Below are 21,882 nucleotides of genomic sequence, written 5' to 3' on the forward strand. Positions count from 1 at the left end.
GTCCTAGAGCTGATCCCTCTTTACAGGTATAATGAGTCCCAGGAATTGGTGAGCCCTAGTGCCTTAGCCAAGCTCAGGTACTGCCTGAGGGGCAAATGGATATGTGACTTCAGGGGAGTGCTGCTCTGTAGACAGATGGGTGGCATTTGAGCTGGCTGAGATCCCTGCAGCAGATTTTGGTGATGCATTTCCACTGTTGCTGCGGTCCCTGTCATGGTTTACATCTAAATGACCCTCCAAAATCCCATGCACTCAGAGTGGTGTTTTCATCAGTGTGAGTGAATTATGGGGGCATTATAGCTGACTTAATCTAGGAGGAAGTATCTGGATGAAAGAGTTGGGTCATTGAGAGTATGATCTGGAAAATTTTATCTCCTTCCCCAGCTCCTCCATTTTATGTTTCTTGGCTACCATGGTGTAACCCAGTTTCCTTGCCCATTATACCAAGCTGTCCTGCCTTAGAGCCATTCAACTATGTACTAAAAATGTGAGCCAAAAGAAACTTCTCTGCTTCTAAGTTGTGTGTGTTAGGTAGTGTATCTCAGCAACAAGGAAACTTCCAGAGGTAGATTTTCTTATAAGGAATAGGGTCCTTGCTCTGACTGTGTTTCAGAAACTTTTGGAACTAGTTTGTGGGAAGAGTTTGAAAGGTTTGCAGATACCAGCTGGAGAAGCATTTCTAGAATGTTGTAAACCACCAATGAGCAGTTCAGGTTGGAGCTCAGAAGAACAGAATGTTGAGTAGTTGAGTAAGAGGCAGGTGGCAATGACCAGGCTCAGGAGCTATCAGCTGGGAACAAAGACTCCATCTGTAGTTGGAGTTTGGGCCAAGTATGTTGTGCTTAGAAAGGAAATTTGCCTACATTTTGTTCATGCTCTGAGACTTGGCAGGAGACAGAGCTTAAGGGTTCCAAGCTAATGAATATTACAAAGAAAATTTCAAGGTAGCCTAATGTTCAAGCTGTAACATAACATTGATTGGTACTTTTAACCATGTTTATAATGATAATCAGGAGCAATAAGCCCATTTGGAAAACTTACAGCTTCCCCAAAAGGAAATGCTGGCAAAGCTGGAGGGGAGAAGAGCTTGAAAAGATTAACATTAAAAAGAAAACAAGAACTGTAAAACAGGACAATAGGACAGATGCCTTGAGGGCATGTCAGGAAGCAGCAAGGCCATTTTTAGCAGGTTCAAGATTGTAAATGTGAAATAATTTTCTTTGAGAGGAGAACCCCAAGACACTGTCTTCAGAACTATTACCCAGGAAAATTGTGCCTGGGGATTCAGTCCAACATCCTCAGGCCTCTAGGCCTCTTTAGCCATGATTCAAAGAGCCCTAGCTACTGCTCAAAATAGCAGCAAAACTTGGCTCTGTAGAGATGTTGCTGGTTTTATGGGCATGTAGATGGAAGAGATGAAGGCTTAAGGAAGTTTCTGTCCATATTTCAGAAGAAGGACTGAAAGGTTAGGCAGTGTACATCTGAGAGAGCAGTGTATGAAGATGTGAGTGTAAGCTGAAAGTGCTGTGGAGACTTCAGAAGCTAGAGAAGCTAGGAAAGGAGAATGTCTAAAGAAATCCACAAAGACTAAACAAAGCCAGTCCAAGAGAAAGTCGACAAGAGCTGTAACTATTGGCAATGCTGCAGGGGTAGGGTCACCCAAGCCATTTGTTGCTTACTCCTTGCCACAACTTGCCCAGGATACTGGACAGGGAACTACAGGACTTAATGTTTGCATGGTTGGGTTTCAGTCTTATTTTGATCACCTTGGTTTTTATTTCACCATTCTTCCCTTTTAGAATGGCAACCTTTACCCTTTGCTCTTATATGACACTTCTTTCTTTTTGACTTCTTACATGGGCTCACAGCTAGGAGTTTGTCATAAGTCTCAGTGCAGATTAAGATTTAAATTTTGCATATGAGCCTTTGGTGCCCAGGGGCAGAAGATTATGATTTATATTTGGATGTCCATTCCAAAGTCTCATGGGTCAGAAGCAGGGCTATCTGGACAGTAAATGGATCATGAGGATGCTGTAGATGACTTGCTATTAGGGCCTGTGGTCTGGTCAGAATACATTTGTTACTGGGGCCCTGACCTGGAAGGGTGTATTATGCTCCCTGGGTCCTTCCTTAATTATCTGTTTTCTGGCCACTAGGAGGTGAGCAGCTTTTCTTTGCCAGATATTTCCACTATGCCCTTTCTGCCATGGTGCCAGCCAATTTGGCCTAAAATCAAACCTTGTAGGTTGCGGATATTGTGTTTCAGCAATGAGGAAAGCAACTAAGATATGGTCTAATTCAAAACTTCAGCTCTGACATTTTTGCTCCATTCTTTAGTCTTATTTAGGGAACCTTTATTAATCTCAGGTCTCTTGTGTCTAAAATACAGTGATAAACCTACTGTGGGAGGCTCTGAAATTTGAATGTGATAACCGTAGTATAAAGATCTTAAATCATTGTCTGACATATAACATTTATTGATTATGGAAGTATAGCTATGATTATTTAGAAATACATTGGTTAATGGAGCTTCCTGAAAGCAGTAAGGGTGACTACTACAATTTGTATATTAACATCAACTACTTTAGCCTGCATTCATATTGTCCACATCCATTTAACATTACAAAATTTCACTTGTGTATGGTGCGGTTTGAACTCACTTCTCAGTTTCTTTGCCTTGTCTTGGTCTAGGTTGTGAGACTCACTCAGTCTCTGCCAAATGATAAGGAAAACTTGGTTTCAAGAAAACTTCATGGAGTTCTCATCTCTTACTAGTTTTTTTTTTCTTACCAGTTTTTACCAAAATATTTTAATATTTTAAAATGAATTTTGGATAATGATAATCCAGGAATCACTGGTTTCTTATTTGAGATCTGAGCCAGCTGGCTATTCATGAAGCTGAAAGTTGGCTGAATGATGTAATTGCCATTAAGTTGTGATTACCTGAGTCAAAAGAGTCAGGCATAAAGTGACTTTTACATCTGGGAAGATCATTTCTCAGAGTCAAATCTTAATCCAGCAGTGTCTACATAAGATCGACAACTTCAGTTCAAAATATATGAAATTATCTATTCCAAGATCCCAGAAAGATGGTTAAAATATAGAAAATTGGTCTAAAATCAAGAGTTACTCTGTATGTCATGATTTTTGTACAATAACTTCTGATTATTCAAATCTTCTCATCCTACAAGGTCCATCAAATCCATCTTCATTTTTCACACTGCATTTGGATCTGTTTTATTTTATCCTGTTTAACTTTTAAAAGCATTTATGATATTTTACAAAAACATGACAATTTTTTTATATCCGTGAAATTGTATCAGTTATTACAAAGCTCATGTGTTTAAATAGATATTGTTGATGTTAATAACTATACAAGTACATTAGTCTTGGTCACTTATAACCACTCAAGCATCTACTTTCTCTATGCCTTTATCTGTTTAGACCTAATATCCTGTATTTTCTTAGTGTCTAGCTTTGCAAACCTATGGAAAGAATCCAGAAGTCTGGATGTGAATGGTGTGTGCTTCATAGTTATATGTAGAAATCTAATTTCAAATATGTTGGCATTAAAGTGTGCAAGGGTCTTTGGTGGCTAATCAGGCCATAATGGTAGGTTTCTCATGATGGTTATCAATGTCCTTGTAGAAGAAGCCCAAAGTAACTTGCTCACTCCTCCCACAGTATGAGGATACACCTAGAAAATGCTGTCCAGGAGGGATGGATCCTCACCAGCTAGCAAATCTGCTGGCCCCTAGGACCTGGAGTTGCCATCCTCTAGAACTGTGAGAAATACATCCTTATAGGTTACCCAATTAGGGAATGGTTATCACAGCCTAAACACTATGGACTTTAGAAATGCATTAATCTTCAGGCATACATAAAGCTGATTTGAAGTGGTGAGTTTATTTCCTCCCCCGATGAAAAGAGCAGAGTATGAGTCTAATGGAAGTGTAAGGATCCCATCATGATATGTATATATGGATATTTGTAATATACAGAGGACAGACCCCCACACTAAGACCCATATATCTTTAAGCATGGCCACACACACTCACACACACAAATGACCCAAGCCACTGTTCAATATGTTTACCTCTCTGTTTTACTTATGGTAGTAACCACTGTCTAGTTCCTACTCTGTAACCCTAAAATGCCAGAGAACTTCCATGACTGCATTTTTTCTTGTTCCTATACAAGTTATAACTCCATCTGAACATGGGCTTAATGTTTTGTGGATATAATTTTAAGCTGAAAGCACAGTTGCAAAATAGTACAATGAGTTCTTATTTACCTTCCCTGAAATTCACCAACTGCTCAGGTTTTGCAACCACATGCCCCCCCCACTTCCCTCCCCTGTCTTTCCACCTTCTCTCCTTTCCCCTAACCTTCCCTCCCCTGCTCCCTTCCCCTCTTTTTCTGAAATATTTCAGAGTAGTTTGGAGTGTCCTTGACTCTTATTCTACATTTCCCAAGAAGAAGAGACTGCAGGGAACTGTAATATTGATTATCACCAAAGCAGGTTGTGAAGACTGAACTGCACAATTGGCTGTTTACAGAAGTGAGTCTGGCCGAATTCTATGTGCTAAGGTCAGAGTAACTCGCATCCAGATTCGGTTCTCACAACTAAACCTTCAGCCTAGAAGGACAATGTTCTAATTATGATCGTATATTTTGTCTATTCTGTTCCTAATTTAAGAATGCTTTGTCTTGTCCTTTCTTAGCCTTGTTTACATTAGTTTCCATAGAAACCACATTGCTTCATTTACCCCAATTGATTGCCAATAAAAGTCAGTGCCTGGGACTTTCCAGCACCTTTGTCGGTTGCCCTGGCATGGGTCGTTCAGGCCCCACTGTCTCTCTCTCTCTTATTCCTGTCTCTCAGTGTATTTATTTCTCAGGCCTGCATCACACACTGGGCAGGTGGGGACTGGAACCTGACTGCAGGGGTCCCTAACAAGAGACACTCCTGCAATTTCCTGCTGGATGCTGCTTCTTAATATGTCCTCCGGAAGCCCTTTGCCAAACAGTTGGTTAAATAAACAGATTTCTACAACTCTCCTCCCCCTGAATCAGAATCTGAAGGAAGGGCCCGGGAGTTTTAATCTCTTTCCAACTTTGTATATATTATTCTGAGATTGAGGCATAAAGAGCTCAAACTAACTATTCTGCAATTTAAAGCATTGTATAGCACACAGGGAGGCCAAGGAAAGCTGGGAGGGCAAAGGAGAATAAAGTTAAACCACTGCGCTCAATACTTTGTGTTAATACTGTAGATTATTTTGAAGTAAATTATTTTGAAGTCAGTTGTTTACATTAAAAGTTTTTAACGTCACTCAAAATAGCTCAAAATTCTGTCTCAGAAGACTTTCACCTTCACAAGTTATTTTTGTCACCGAGAAACTGAGTGGGAGTTTCACCCATGACTACCATTTCTGTGGTGGATTTTGTAGCCCTGAAAACACAGTTAGTACGTGTGAGAATGGTAAGCATTGCCATGCAGTGTTCTGACCTGGGTCACATGTCTTTTGAGATTAAAAAAAATAAAGAAAAAAGCGCTAGAATTTATCTGCCATAAGCAATATTAAAACGATTTTAGTTGTGACTCCAGGGCTCTTGGATTGGATTGTTTTGACAATGAAAACACCATCTACGAATGATGTCAATCCAGGGCTGAATTTCTCTCTTCATTTTTGAGAAAAAAAATCATCTCATAATTAGCAGAAGCACATCAAAGGGGGAAATTTTCCTTCATGTCCTTGAAGAAACACACATGCTGAAGTCTCACCTCCCGACTGGACAGGGGCAGGGCTCGATGGGCTGTTTACCTGGCCCCAGGATTTGCTGTACTGGCTGAGAATTATACCCAGTGTTTGTTAAACAAGAGCTGAAGATGTCACATGAATGAATCCATGGGGCTCAGATTTAATACCAAGGTATGTTTTCTTTTACCTTACTCACAAAACAAAGGAAATTCCACAATAGGGTTTTTATTTTTTAATATTTATTTATTTATTTATTTTAATTGATACCGGAGATCCACCTCAGGACCTTGCACTTGTGAGGCAGGCGGGGGCACCACAGAGCTAAATCCCCGGCCCAATAGCTTTTTAAAATAGAGATGAAGTAAGACATAATAGCAGACTTCAATCTTTTCATGCCTAAAAGGAGAGGGTTTGTGTGGACATAATAAATATTTTGATTTCCTTTCATTGACATTTGAATATTTCCTTTGCTTCATTTTAATGTCTTATTATTATTTTTTTATTTTTTTCTTTTTATTGAGTTTATTGATACAATCTAGGTATACAATACAGTTACATTTATCATTGGGATTCTGTACCTTTACATAATAGGTCTTGATTCTCATTTTTCCCCTTGTCCTTGCCCTCCCTTCACCCCCTCCTTCCCTCCCCATTTACAAACACTTATTTTCACTTTTTCAGTTTCTCATATTTTTTTCCTCTCCCTTGTTACCTTTCCCCCCACCCTCTCCACTTTCCCTACACCTTTACCCCTTTACTTCCTATTTCACATTATTATAGTATTTCAGTTAAAGAAATCTCTGTATGAACATTAAAAATAGGGAATCCTAAAATAAAACTAAAAAGGAAAGTAAAAGAGAAAAGGCAATGATGTAACATTAAAATAATCCTTAATTCTGCAGATGAAAATGGTCCCTTAATATATTTAAATTGCTTCTTGCTATTATAGTTATATCTTATTCTTTTTTTTCATTATTTAGAGAATACTTTATTAGTTTCTGTAATCAAACCCACGTAGATATGACCTTACATATTTAGTACGATGTGTTACCCCTTTACACATGGAAAAAAAAGTAAAAAATAAAAACAAAAAAAATTAACATTTCTAGACCAATATGGCTGTCCATTTCTGTACAATGCCAACTTAACACAGTAAATTGGGATGACTTTTTCCAAGGTTGGCAGCACCGTTAAAGTTTCCCAAAATTCAATGTCTTATTATTTTGATGTGAAAGTTTATATAAATTCCCAGTCTCATTTTAAAACCCAAACATCTCCTACTTTGAATCTTGACTGAATTATAAACATGTAGACTTTCTTATGCTTTCAGGATAATGATGTTGATTCTAGGTAACAATTCCATCAATAGAGCCATAATTTTATTTTTGTTTATGGGGTCCAATCTGAATGAGCTTCTATCTTTTTATAATGAAGTAAATATTTATCAAGTTAATTTTTGTTATGAATAATATTGAAGTATCATTTTGTTGGGGAACAGGAAGTGTAGGTTATCCATTTTCTGGAAAGACTCAGCTTGAATAGGAACAAACCAAGTCTTTCTAGTGGCTCATGGACAGGGCTGAGGGGGTGGTGCAGGTGAGGAGCGAATGTGCACTTCAGTGGAAATGTGTGTATCTCTGATGACAAGTGGCATATGAAAGGGACGAGTCAAAAATATGCTGTACATTTAAATTGAAAAGTTTTATTACAGTAAATAACACATTTCCACAAATCCTCCTCTAACACCTCCTTCTCTCTTCTAACACATTTGTCCACTGTTCTTACTGATTTCTGAAGCAGCTCTGGAGTCCTCTTTCCTGAGGGTATTTATGAAGTGTGATAAAAAATACAGTGAATGCAGCTGCTGAGTGCAGAAAGGCAGCTCCTAAAAACACGCTGTGTCCTCATCCTCCTTATTCACTGGGTCTGGCACTGTACAACTTCTGGCTCTTCTCCAAAGTCAAAATGACCATAAAAGGAAAACATTTTGAATCCATTCAAGCATCAACTCAGCCAGGACAGTGCAGCTAATGACACTCAGGAAAGGACTCCAGAGCTGCTGGAGAAAGTGGCAAGGCTACAGGCTGTGTGTTCAAAGCGAAGGGGAGTAGAGAGGCATTAATAGCAATGTATCTCTTACTGTAATACATTTTTAAATTTAGACATTCCCTGTATTTTTCATCATATCTCTTAATTGCATTTCTGAGGGCAGCTTGGGCTAACATTTTACAGTGCAGTTATGTCACAGTCAAACTCTTGCCAACAGAGGGATTTGTACTCTGATGGCAAACAGAAGGTGGAAATAATCCTGGGCCTTTGTCTGAAGTCTCTGTGCAGAGAAAGGGAAGGCAGTGATGTGGGTGTGAGATGCCTCTGATTGGTCTCAGCCATATGACTGTTCCTGTCTATCCCTTACACAGGCCTTACAAGCATCTCACTTATGGAGACTCTGCAGACACCGGGCTTTAGCCCAAAGGAAATAATTATTTTTTGATGCCAGGATTGAACTCAGGACCTTGCCTCTGCAAGGCAGGTGGAGGAACCACTGAGCTAAATCCTCAGCCCCAATAATTCTTGATCATAGAATTTAAAAACACTTAGACATCAAAGCACACAAGGAATTTTGAGCCACAGACTCCCTCTAAATTATGTTGAATAATGTTACAGGAAAGCAAGTATGCCTCTGACCCATGTCTAGGATTACATGAACATTCACTTATTGGTAAAATTCACTGTGTGAATCTCTTCAGGCTGCCAAAAGAGATGGCCACTCAACGGGGCCATAAACAACAGAAATTTCCTTCTCACAGTTCTGGAAGCTGGGAATCCTATAACAATGTTTTCAGAGTTTGCTTTCTTTTAGGTCCCTCTTCCTGGTTTGCAGAGAGGTACTTTGTTAGCAATGGCCCTAAGTCCACTCAAGAACAGCAACACAAATAGGTGGTGTCTCTGGTGTCACTTCTGTTAAGTCCACTCATCCTGGGACAGGAAGACCTACTCTTATGACCTCATTTAAACTAAATTGCTTCCCTTGAGTCTTACCTCCACTTGTAGCCATGAGGTGGGGGAATAGGGCTTTAACAAAGGAATTTGGGGAAAAGACAAACATTCAGTCTGTAATATTCTACCCTGGTTGTCCAAAATTCATGGGCTTTTTTGCTTGCTAAATTCATTTATCCTATCTCAACTGTCCCAAAATTCTTAATTCCAGGGTCCACTTTAAAGTCTCAAGTCCAAAGTCTCATCTAGCTAACTAAATTAGATGTAGATGAAACTCAGGGAACAATGAAATCCAGGTAATTCCTTTCCTGCTGTGAACCTGCAAGTTACTTGCTTCCAAAATGTGATGATGAGGGAGGTATCTTAATCCACTTTCAGCCTCTGACTGAATACTTGAGAAAAACAACTTTGAGGAGCAAAGATTTAGTTTGACTTATGGTTTCAGACATTTCAGTTCATGGTCGGTTGCTCCTGAGTGGAAATACCAAGTCAGAAGGGCACAATAGCAGAGCACTACTCTCCTTAGGGCATCTGGAGAAGGATAGAAAGAGAAGGAGACACAAAGGATGAGGTGGTCACAAGACCCAGCCCAGAGGTGCTGCCCCTTTGCTCATGTCCTTCAGTGAGGCCCTACCTCCCAACCTCCTGCTCAGCTAAGAACCGGCTAATGGATGGACCCATTAATACAATTCAGAGTCCATATGATCTGATCACTTTCCCCAAAACCATCACTTGGCTTTGGGGGACAATTTAGATCCAAACCACATCTCCAGACAGTGGACAGACTTTCCATTTGTAGAATGAAAGAATCAAAAGGAAGAAAGCAAAGAGGGTTTCAAGCAACCCCAACGGCAAGGAAGGCAAGTTTCATTAGAGCTAAGACCTGAGAAGAATCTTCTTTGGCCCGGTGACCTGGCTTTTGGACCCACTGGAGTGCTGTTGCTGCTGCTGCTGCTGCGTGGAGTCCTTCCCAAGGTTCAGGCAGCTGCACACTAGCTGTAGAAACTGCAGTGGTGTCCTGGTGTACCCTCGGGAGTCAACACACAGGCCAGGTGTGCTCCGGAGGCTGTGTCGGGGAGGCAGCACAGATGATGCTGAATCTTGGGTGTCACTCTGTCCTCTTCCTGAGGGAAAAGCTATACTCACAGTAGAACAGTTTGGGACTCCTGGCTGCTCTTTGCTCTTTCTTCAGCATCTCTGCTGGTGTGATCAGGCCTGTGCTCCTGGCTTCTGCTAGGATGCCTGGTTCACATCATAAGTTGTCCCATGAAGGAGCGATTGTCCAGCCACACTCTTGCTGTTATTATTTCCAGTGCAATCTTCCATATCTTCTCACAAAAAGAATAAAAGTTTGACTTTCCTTGTCGCTGAACTAACCTTTAAGCTCAACAGACCTCTCACAATGCTGTAAGCAGTGAGAAAACCCATAGTGCCTCACATGCCTTATGTGCAAATCACCTCACCCACATATCCAATTTCATCATGTGCCATTTACCTTCCACAAATACCAGAAATAAATTTTAAAAAGTTCCTTCCCACTTTGTGACAGGTATAGTGGTTGCTCCATTTTCTAATCATCTCTTCTTCATTTCCATTTGAGATCTACCAGAATGGCTTTGAATTCCCTATTTTACCCACAGTGTGCTCACAATGATATAAGGATGTGTGAATCAAACTGCTCCAGTGATATGTCTGTATAAACTTGCAAATTCCAGACAGTGATACCTTTTGTGAGGTACATCTAACATCATTCTCCTCACATAGAGATTCACAGGTTACTGGTTAATAGTCTCCCAGATTTTTAAAGTTTGTGTACAGGACTTCTAAAATATCAAGAACTGTACAATAGTTAATAACTGAAAATACATATGAGAAAACCAAAACCCAAGTAACGACTTGATTGGATGATCCAACTTGTCAATACGTGACCAACCATTAGCAAAAGTCAACCAGTCTTTTATAAATTTCTAAGATGCTATGTATGCTAGGACCACATCAATCTTTGTAGCAGTCCTGTAGTGATGTCTACCTAGGCCTGGTTTTTCAGGAGCGGTTCCGGCTCCCTGCAGCTGTCCACATAGAAGGTAACCTTTAACCTTTGTATTGGTGCAGTGTCACAGCCTAGCCTGATCCCCTTGCATGAACCTACTTAAGGGACATTTCCCTTGTTGGCTGGAAGCAAAATAATACCTAATTTTTCAAATCTAGTATGCATAACTTTTTCAGCATGTTATTTTTGCAAAAACAATTTTGAGTTCTCATTTAATCTTTCTGATAATGTGCAAATATCTGTATGATAATAGCAGAGCCATGAAGCATGGCTTCTACCATTCCACTAGCTAATAAAAGATAACTGCATTTTTCTATGATTTATGTGATACGCAGAATCAAAATTTCACTCTTTTATGACTCATGATGTAACTGGTTGGTGTGGGTAGATCTTGGATCATGCAAGCTGTGTTCATCAGTGGATTGATCATGGATGAGTTTGGGGCTGAGTGTGCAGTTAGGAGGCGAGGTCTGGCTGGAGGCAGTCACTGGGTGACCCGGAAGGGTGCTTTCCTATCCACAGCTCCTCCCTTCCCTCCCTGCTTCCTGGCCACCACAGACTGAGCACTATTTACTCCACCAGGACCTCGAGCTATGGTGTTCCTGCCTGGAGCCAAAAACCCTTGGGAGCAAACTGTGAACCCCCTCAAGTGACATGTTTGCAGTATTTTCTTAAAGCAAGGGGAAATTGACTACAGCACTGGACAAAAGGAGACATTCTAAGAAAGCCGTATATGACAAGGGGGTAAATCTCTGCATTGCTTCCATTTCAGTGGACTTGAGAATCTGTCCAGGGTGTCCCTTGTAAGAGCGTAAATGTGTATATCCTTATACTGGAGTTTTCTTGAACTCTCAGACCTAGGTAGATATCACTATAAGAATGCTATAAAGATTTGTATGGTCATCGCAAACACATTATATTGGAAATTTACAATAAACCAATTAACTTTTAATGATGGTTGCTCAAATGTAACTGATTAGCTTTTCATGGTATCAACTGAAATAGGTGATATAAACTCAGATGCTGTAGAAATTCTGATTTTGTTACCAAAGAGCAAGGACATGCAGGGTTATTCAGAAATGTATTTGACAATCAGTAAGGTTGTAAGAAATACGGATCTGTTGTAGCTGTGATGGGGGCAGGGAGAGTTTTTCTTTCTGGACTAATTGATGTTCCCTGGATGGTAAGAATGTCTGGAACTGCTGTCTTGGGCTGCTGAGCTCAGGCTTCATCACCGAGTCTTCTCATTGTATTTAATCTAATCTTATGACCTCATGGCATCCACAAGAGTCAGCCTATGCAGCGGCCAGCAAGTGTAGGGCAGCCCCTCTGTGTCTGGGCCCCCAGCTATAGTCTAGTGTAGTGTCACCTGCCCACTTTCTAACACCTGTACCAATAATGTGTAACATGTTAGAGATTGCAACCGGTGCCATGTCTGTCTCTGAGAGAACAGGAAGCAATCATTCGCTCGGGCCAGGGAGTGGGTAGAGAATTCACTGTCATGTGCTACAGTGTCTTTGAAGAGCAGGACAAAGTGCTAGCATGCTTATTACTAACATCTCCTGAACATCTGAAAGGACTGTGTCAGGGAAAGATTGGTCCTTTGTTAATACTATTCAACGAATGGTATTTCTGGGGATGGGGCCACATCTGCAGCTCATTGCACTCAACACTTACCTTGCATAGTGGGGCTTTCCTCATCCCTAGAAGAGTGGACCATACTTTCCCTACAAGTGTGTTGTACTAGTAGTAGAAGTTTCACGGCCTCCCAGTAGCCTCAAGCTTTCAGGACCTTAACATGTCGAAACCCACGTGTGACTTCACAGCCTTTGGTTCACACGCAAGCTGTGTTAGCTTGCTCCAAGACCTTCATCAGGTGAGTTCTCTTCTTTGAGCTCCAGTTTCCTCACCTGCTGATAGTTAAGCACAATTATGTCAACTTGATTGGTTTGGGGAAAGTCAGTGGGAGGGCTTAACGAAGTTCCAATTATTATCAAATCCAACTGATGGGTACATACGTATGCATGGGGATCACACACGGTGCACCTGGCTGCAGTTCGTCACTGGAAGCTTGCACACCTGCTGGCTAAGATCAAGTTTGGATGAAGTTATGAAAAATTAGCAAAAAAAGCATCCCCATATAAATTTGAAGAAACATGGTAGAATCCACTCCCCAGTTCAAACTTTGAGAATGTACTTTAGCTTCCAGAGATTTTCTTGGCTTTGACAGGCAGTGGCTTGTCTGCATGTGGGGCGTGTCCTTTGGCCCCTGCTGATGTACTTGCAAAGCCACCTTGCCTAATGGTGGTCAGGGGACTTGGCCCCCGAGTTGCTGGGTCCAGCTTGTACTCCCCTTAGCTTATGAGGAGGCTGGCCAAGAAGTACGAGCCCACAGAGCCACACACGGAAGGAGCTCTTGTTCCTAAGTTCGGGCTGGGGAGTCATTACCAAGATGGTGGCACAGCTTTCACCTCTCCTCTGGGCTCCTTTCCTGCTGCAGCTGTGCAGCCTCTTTTTGACAGTCATCAGTGTCTTCTGACAAATACACGATTTTATTCCCCCAGAGAATTATGAAACTAGCTTTTTTTTTTCCAATTAAGCAAATATCACTGAGGCAAAAAAATGAATTTAAAACCTGATTGTAAGTTGACTTATGAATATTGATCACCTGAGTGTTATTTGGAGGTACTTGAATTCTCTTTTCATTTCCTTCAGTAATTTTGGAGATATTTTATTAATTAATGGAAGTGATGTTTGTATTAATTTCATAAGCTATTTTCCTTATGGTTAGGTTGAAAACTGCAGTGAATTACAATCAAGGTATACAATTTTCCCAAAGACTAAAAAGCTGACTCATCAATAAAAGGTGAGAATAATACTGAAATTGATACAGAGATTTGGAAATATATATATATTTTTTTGTACTGGGGATTGAACTCGGGTCCTTGCACTTGCAAGGTAGGTGGCAGAACTGCTGAGCTAAATCCCTGGCCCAGGAAAGGAAAAAAAAAAAAACGTATTTAGGAACTAGACAAAAGAATAACCATGGGCTTGTCTGATGATGGTGAGGTATCAATTCAGAGTGAAAGAGAAAGATCATTTTAGATCTCGATTACCTTCCAGGTCTGCCAATTGATTTGCTATTACTTGTGTCAGTGTTTTGACTGCTAAACCTTAATTCTACCTCAGATAGGAGTCTGGATCCTCGGACAATGACAGTGATAGAACATAAAACAGCTTTCCATTCCACACATTTCCAATAAGTCCTCCTTCCCTTTTCTTTTCTTAAGGCAAGATTTCATCAGAAAATAGACAAATAACCAAAAACTTATAAATAACATTGGAAGCAGTAAGATAATGTTTGGGGGCAATTTTAATAAAATTAATTAGTAGAATAATAAAGTTATGTTCAGAGGGAGCTCTGACAACCAGAAGGCCTATGACCTATTAGAGATAAAATTGTAAGCAAAATAATTACAAATGAGCATATAGGGAAAAGTTCAGGGAGCAATGAATGGTAGAATCAGAAACTTCTCTTGCAAACTAAAAATGCATATTAGAGTTTTTAAAAGTGATATTTAAACTGAATTTAGAATATGCAGATGAATGGAGGGTGAGCTTCAAACCCTTGGAGATAGAAGCTCAGATTACAGACTATGAGGGATTTGACAAATTAGAAGGTGGTGAGCAATGTGTACACCAGCTCAGAAAGTGCAGGTATGGCAGGGACCACAAGGACAGTGGACATCCTGAGGGCAGAGGAAGGTGGGGCTCCAACTCTTTCTGTCCTCCTGTCCATCCCCTTTGTCCAGTGACTTCATAGTGTCACCTTCCCTGTCCCAGTGACCTGCCATTGACTTACTTTGGCCAAGAGAAAAAGCTGGAAAGAAATCAGTGCCCATTTCTGAGATTTGGCCTCAAGAATTCCTGCATTCTTCTTTGAAACTGTGCGAAGGACAAACTTGTGGATTCAAGAGGGCTGAAAGGTCAGAGCCAATAGATTTTCTGAGCTGGCTTCCTCGGCTGACTGGCCCTAGAGCAGCCCAACTACATAAAATTCTCCAGGCCCTGCCCCAGGCCAGAAGGGAAGCAGCTAATTCCTTGGTTGTGAGCAAAAGGGCCAGGTCAGCCGGACCATCCTGCAAGCAATGTCCAGTCCACTGGGTGCGGGAAAAACGCTCCAGCAGAGCACTTTGTCTCGGGTTCTGGGTGCAGTGCATTCACAGTATGCAGCAATAGAGAGCAGTGCAAACTGCAAAGCCAGCCCAATCCAAGCCTTTTCAAGATAACTTGATATGCAACCCTGCAAACAAAACAGAATGATAAAGACCAGAGTAAGAAGTTTCACTTAAGAGGTGCTAGTCACTCTACAGTTGGGAGGAAAATGGAGACACCGGGAAGAGGTACAGAGAAACAGGAGTGGATTTGAGAGATATTTTAAGGTCAGTGAAACAAAGAGCTTCAGTGCCGTGGGTGGAATGTCGACTTCAAGGAATAGTACAGAAGTTCAGATCCTACTTTATGACGTTTTAATTTTAAGAAAGGAATACTAAATGAGTAAAAGTTTGGAATAGAAAGGAGAATGAAATTTGAGATGGCTCTCAAAAATAGAATAAATGAAATTATCCCGGGAGAGTTGTCACAATAATGGCTTTGAAATTGTGGCCTGAAAGACATATTTGAAAGTTACTCAAGATCAGAGAAGAAGACATATAGATGTCGTTTCGGTTAGGAGTAAAGCTTGAGACAGGTAATACAGTTTTAATTGTAGTACCAATTAATTTATTGTGGTAAATCAAGAGTATAGTGAACATGTTTTGAGCACAAGTCCAGATAAAAATGTGCAGGGGTCCCTGTAGATGTAGCATCATTAAAAATAGCCTCACATCAGTCAGAGGCTGGCATATTAGCTTTCCATTCCGGTAACAAAAGTTCTTAGGCAGTTATCTTGGAGAAGGATGATCTTGGTTCACAGCGCTGGGGTTTTCTGGGCAAGACCAGGTGGACCCATTTCTCCAGGCCTCTGTGGGGACAGCGCATGTTGGGGAAAACTGTTCACCTCATGGCCAGAAAGCCAAAGAGAGGGAAAAGGACGCATCTCAGGGAGTAGGTAACCCCCACGGGCTCCACTGTCTCCCACAGGGTTATGAGCAAATCTCACAGAGCAGCCCTTGAGGCACTCAGCACCCAAGCCATGGCACTGACAGCGCAAACCCCCAGGTTGGATCCAGCTCCAGATGTACCCCCAGTCGGCCTTTGTTTCACAGGCAAGCTGTGGACACAGGGACAAATTGGTCCCCGTGCTTCTGGCTGAGCTGGTGAGTCTGAGTGCTTTAGAACATTTTCCTCAGTATCAGCACTATATACATTTTAGGTTGGGCAGTTTTTTCCGGGTAGAGGACTAGCCTTGTGCATGCCAACACACCTAGCAGCCTCCTTAGTCTCTGCTCGCACAGGCCAGGACATTCTTCAACCTGGGATCACGAAAACGTCTCCATTCAAAATGTCTCCAAATTCAACCTTGTGGGGCAAAATTACTTTAGATGAGATACTACTTTACAAGATTGGTGATTTTTTTTTTTTTTTTTTTTTACTGTTCAGAGGATAAATAAGTAAGCATAGATTAATAAAGAATATGAAAGCCATGGTAATCCTAGTGTAGTCTATGTTTTAATTTGTGGCCACTGAATGCTTTGTTGTGTGAAATACAGTGACACAAGGTAACATTCTGGGTTCCTGTAAATGTTCCCTATTTTGTTTGGTATGTATGTATGTTACATTTGCCAGAGACATGGTGAAATTAACCCTTTTGGTCTGTGCATTTAAATGTACATAGTTATAGCTCAACATTTTAAAAAATAAAAATTTTATTGACATTTCAGAGAAACCCAGAAGTTCATTCATTTCAAACAGAAAAAATATAATAAAACTTGACTAAGTACATTACTGTGCCTAGAAGTTTGACATAATGGTGTTTAGTATATTTCCAAGTTTAATATACTATATTTAACAAAGTTATTTAAATGCTTTTGAAGATTTTGTTTTGGTTAAACATATAAATTCTCCTGTCAGGCCTGTGAAATCACCAAGGAGAATACCTAAATTTAAAAATAGTGTTCCACATATTAAAGGAGATTTAATTTACTAGGTTTTAAAACAGTTTAAAGGAAATTTAAACTACTCCACCTAGGTTAATTGAAACTTACTCTGAGCACAAGTAATGCAATGTTTCATTCCCTAGATTTAAATAAAATTGCATAGCAATTTTAAATCCTGAACTTTAAAAACTGCGAGATCTTGTTCTTTTAAATTGTAACTGTAATAAATTGCAAATGTGCGCAAAATACAATAATTTTAACTAATCTTCATCTGCACATTCGGGTTCAAGACAAAACCACGTGAAACTGTAAAATAAATGGAGGTCTAAGGAGCCGGGGCAGAAGATGCCAAAGGTGTGGACAGAAAATCTCTGAGAAGACAGGAGTAGGATCTGTGGAGAGGAGAGCTGGGAGGAGGTGCTGGGCGGCTCCCCAGGCCTGTGGGGATGTGAGGAGAGGAAGACACAGAAGGTCTGGACAGCACACAGAGCTATCCAAGTCAATGTGGAGCATTTTCTGCTTTAAAAACGTTTTCTTAGCTGAACAGTACACAGCTCCAACTACAGGCCAACTTTCCAACCACAAATGATCACCCTAAGTGACCCTCTTTTCTTGACAATCCTAGGAATCTGAGAAAAATGGACCGCTTTGCTCTAGAATCATGAATAGATGAGTTCCCCAAATCTCCCTGAGTAGTGACTACGCTGATGCTGAATGGAAAGTAGGGCTGTGTGCTAAAAATTGGGCTTTAGAAAAAATGCTACCTAATTAAGAAATAAAAATAAAAGGAGATGAATGAGAGCCGACGGCTGAGTTTCTGGGCTTGGATGCTGCAGAGAAGAGGAGAGAGGCCATTCCGTCTCTGTCACCTGCACCTCCAGCCCACTCTGGCCCTGTCTCATGCATGCATATCTCTGCCATCTGTCTCTTCAGACAATGAGTTTACCCCAAGCAGATAAGTACATGGGGGAAATGCAGTACCGTCAGGGCTTTCTCTCATCAGGAAGCCCTCCGACCTTGGGGTGGAATAACTTGATGGAAAAGTGCGCTGCACAAGGAATGTCTGCCTGAAGCTGAGCCACTGCTTTCTTCTCTGCATGTTCATCCCCGCTTAACAGCTGGACCTCCAGGTACCTGGAGGGTTGGGGGACGCGGTCTTGCGTGGTGCCAGGGGAGCAGAGTTCCCTATGTCAGAGTCAACCAGATTCTGGTCAGCACCCAGTAGTGATTCCTGGGCCCTGCGTGTGAGCTCTTCAGCTTGGGAGGCTTACACATCTGCTTTATGATTTCACCTTTGTTTGTAACTTTTATTCCGATGTCTCCCACACAGTGGGTTGGGAGTGTTTAGTCTGAAAATGAGTACATTGACCCTCAAAATGGGGTGGTTCGCCTCAGTGTGGCCCCCACAACCATCTTCACCAAGGGCAAGTGGTCTCCACAGTGAATTTCCAAGTGAAGAAAGTATGGTAACCTTGGCAACCAAATATAGCCTAGGGCAAAAATAACAATCACTGAATTTAAATGGCATCATAAGCTCCCCACTGAAAATAAAATCTGCCTGCTCTGAATCACACAGTTGTAGTGCGTCTGGATTACAGTTGTACTTATTCTCATGTCCCGATGTATTTTGGCAGAAAAAATACAGAATTGTGTCTTCCAGGTGAATGACTATAATCAGAATTTAAATCCATGTAATTTAATTAAATTTAGTCTTCTATAAAATGTTGCATTTATAAAAGGAATGTTAGATGACACTCCTCAAACATGTCAGTTATTTTAAGTGTACCTAGCTAGGCACAATAAAAGTTTCCTTGTGATGAAAAAAATGTCAAAATATGGCATTGTTCCATGCTATTTGTGATGATTTGTGTATCACATGCTCCCAGTGCAAATATGCAGAACTGTATCTGTTTTGTAACTACTGCTTCTAAGTTAGAAATATGTGAAGAAGACCAGAAATGTCATGTTTGTGTCCAACAAAATATTGAACCAACATTTTGAATTATCATTGCCCTTTGGTCTCACAAATTTGCTGAAAACTCTCCCATCTTACACATCCCTGAGACTTCATTTGCAAAACGTGGCTGGCACTTTGGGGCGTACCCCAGGGCTGTGAGGATGACAAGCTGATCCTGGCCCCTCTCCTTGCTAATTAGGACCCTTGACATTTCCTAGTCAAGGAGCTGAGGATCTGGCAGAAGCTGGAGGATTCCGGGGCCTGGAGGTGCAGGAGGCCACTAGCACTGATTGGTCCCTGCGAGCAGCTCCCTCCGAGGCTGCCAGAGACAGAGGGGCCTTGCCTTGCGTCTCTCCTCTCATTCCGGGAGCCTGGCGCCAGGGAAGTCTGACAAAGCTGTTGACCTGTACGCTGGAAAGGACTTGGTCACCAGCCTGGGCTGTGAATGACAGGGAAGCTTGGGGCTTCCGTGGTCAAATACAGACCCGAGCACACAGGACTCTTACTATCAGGGAGCTGAGGAGGGAACCGCGCTGAGTTTCTCGGACCTCTGATTGGAGGGAGCTCTTCTCTACCCGCAGTAAATTTGTGCTAGCAACTCTCCTATCCTAGGGCCTTCACTTTGAGCTATATCTTCAGCACTTTTTATTTGATTTTTTTGTTTTGTTTCAGGGTCTCATGAAGTTGCTAAATTCCCCAGCCTGTTGAAATTACAATCTTCCTGCCACAGCTTCCCAGAGTGCTGACTTTACGAGTATATGCCACTGTGTCCAACTCTATACCTTATGCATGTTTGACATTTTCTCAGTTTTATTTTGTATTAATACATGCTTCATCTTGAACTTGCTAGGGTATTTCCAGGGTAGAATTTAAAAGGAACATATTTCTAAAATAAGGGATGATAATTTCTAGTTTTAAATTTAGTTCACCATTAAAATAAAAAAATGCTTTATTTGAAATGCTAAGAAATGCATGAGCAGATGCACATGGAGACCTTTGATAGGCCACTGATGCTGTCTGACCAGCCGGGTCACTGCAGGGTGGCAGATTAAGGTCTCTGGGGCAGTAGGTATTAAACCAAGCCAATGTAAGTCAGACTGCATACATGTGTCCTCACTGGCTTCAGAATCACCTGAGTACTTGGACTCTGCACACACAGACAGCTGCCTCTACCTGCACCTTACGGTGTCAGTCCCAAGCCTGACCTGAGGCTGCCTAGAGCTCTGGGTTTCCCTGACTGCAAAGACCTGCTTCCTCTTTGACAAAAAACCTGACTCTCTTTGTCTCCTTGTTTTTAATTTTATACTGTGACTCTAGTAATCATGTGTCTAGTAATCAGTTGCTTCAAGTGAAGTTCATTTTCTGCAGACAATTCGGCCCCTCTCTATCCAAGCATGAGCAAATGATTGTTAAAATAACTCATCTGGGGGCTGGTGACACCGCCAGCTTTTGTGCCCTGGTCCCTTGAGAAGGAGAACTTGAGCGGCACTGATCAGAAACCACCCAGAGGCCTCCCCAAGGTGCCTCCCTCGGAATAATCCAAGCAGGGATTCAACTCATCAGCAATTTTCTGTTTTGCTGTCTGCTAAAGCAAACTCTGAAATATTAATGTGCCAAGGTTTATATTTTAACAAACATGCACCCACTTTTTCCAGAAGTTGAAATTAAACTTCATAGTGGAGCATTATACAGCAGATAAGACTCAGCTTCATTTTTTTATCCTCACAATTTAATATATTCACATTTTAAACTGATGTATGTATATGTGTCTTGGCAAGTTACATTTTTTGACTAGGTGGAATATATTCTAAACTGCAGACTTTGGCAAAATTATAGACCTGTGTTTTTTACAAAGTGTAAGATAAGTCAGATTCTTGCTATGCGTTTTAATGTTTTATTCCTAATTAAAACTAGTAAATTACTTCTCCTAAGAGGGACTTGTTTGTCACTTTGCATCTACATCTCTCTCTTTTCTGAGTATCATACCTGTTAGCTTACAGAGACTAAGTCATTTTTGACTTACTATTTCGGTAATCATAAATCAATCACTCAGTCTTGAGTCTGTGTCTTTAGTTTACATCCTGAAAATTGGGTTTAAAGAGTAATTTCCTTGTAGCTTCACTGGGATGACCAGTTGGATTGCAAAAAGTAAAGCTTGGAGGACAGAGGGGAAGTGGGATACCAGTGAGAAGGACCCATGGTCGTGGAGCTCTGGGGTATGTTCTGTGGCTGAATCCCTTTTCCTGGAATAGCATTACATAGTTTGCTTTTGTTTTGTTTTGTGAAACAAAATCCCCTGTGTGGTTCCAGCTGCTCTTGCACTCACTGTGAGCCCACACCGGCCTTGGACTATCGGTGATCCTCCTTCCTCGGCCTCCTGAGTGCTGGGACTGCAGGTGTGGCCATCATGCCTGGGTCTTATTTAAATCTCCCAACCTGCTGCTTACCTCCTTCTCCCAGACTGTCACGGCCTCCTACTTACCAGTCGGCTTCCTTGCATCTTTAGATTCTCCTAAGATTAAAGCCAGATGGTGACAGAAGTGTCTCCCTGTCAGAGACAGAGCTGCATCGGTGTCCTGGGGCCAGGCAAGGGCTCTTTAGAGTACTCTCCCTCAGCCAGTTCTGATTCAGGTTTGTGTGTGTGTGACAGAAAGAGGGCAGGTGAACCTGGTGAGCTCACATTCTGCTGGGGCAGAGGACAGACAGGAGTCACAAGGCTGAACGCGTTGGGCTGCAGCATGTGCCAAAAATTCTTTGTGAGCCGTGTGAGGGCGGAAGAGGAAGTCAGGGGCCCCCAGTCTCCTTCAAGGTCTTGACCAATGACCTAACTTCTTCCCCCAGCCCAAGCCTTAAAGGTCCACCTCCTTTAAGAGGTGATGCCCAACCACAGGTCCTCAGTGGACTGTCCGGATTCAACCTACAGAAGGTTTTTGGGTGCCAGGGCTGTCCCCATGGATGCACTCTGCTGGGCCACAGTACTGCTCTTTCAGGTGTCTCGGGGGTGCTGTGGGC

General features: G+C 41.6%; 1 long non-coding RNA gene across 2 annotated transcripts; it reads right to left on the reverse strand.

The window, feature by feature from the left end:
• Nucleotides 1-8,301: 8,301 nt before the first annotated feature.
• LOC104862696 lies at nucleotides 8,302-21,551 on the reverse strand. 2 transcript variants are annotated; one of them, XR_004517701.1, is made up of 4 exons: nucleotides 21,353-21,551; nucleotides 12,834-12,901; nucleotides 12,493-12,725; nucleotides 8,302-9,296 (listed from the first exon to the last, which is right to left on the reverse strand). It is a non-coding gene; the product is annotated as an uncharacterized LOC104862696 (long non-coding RNA). The 2 variants fall into 2 exon arrangements; XR_780404.3 differs by lacking the exon at nucleotides 8,302-9,296 and adding an exon at nucleotides 9,649-10,093.
• Nucleotides 21,552-21,882: the final 331 nt, after the last annotated feature.

The sequence above is a fragment of the Fukomys damarensis genome, unplaced genomic scaffold (assembly GCF_012274545.1).
Source record: "Fukomys damarensis isolate Sample0158 unplaced genomic scaffold, DMR_v1.0_HiC HiC_scaffold_17, whole genome shotgun sequence".
In the NCBI taxonomy this organism is placed as follows: Eukaryota; Metazoa; Chordata; class Mammalia; order Rodentia; family Bathyergidae; genus Fukomys; species Fukomys damarensis.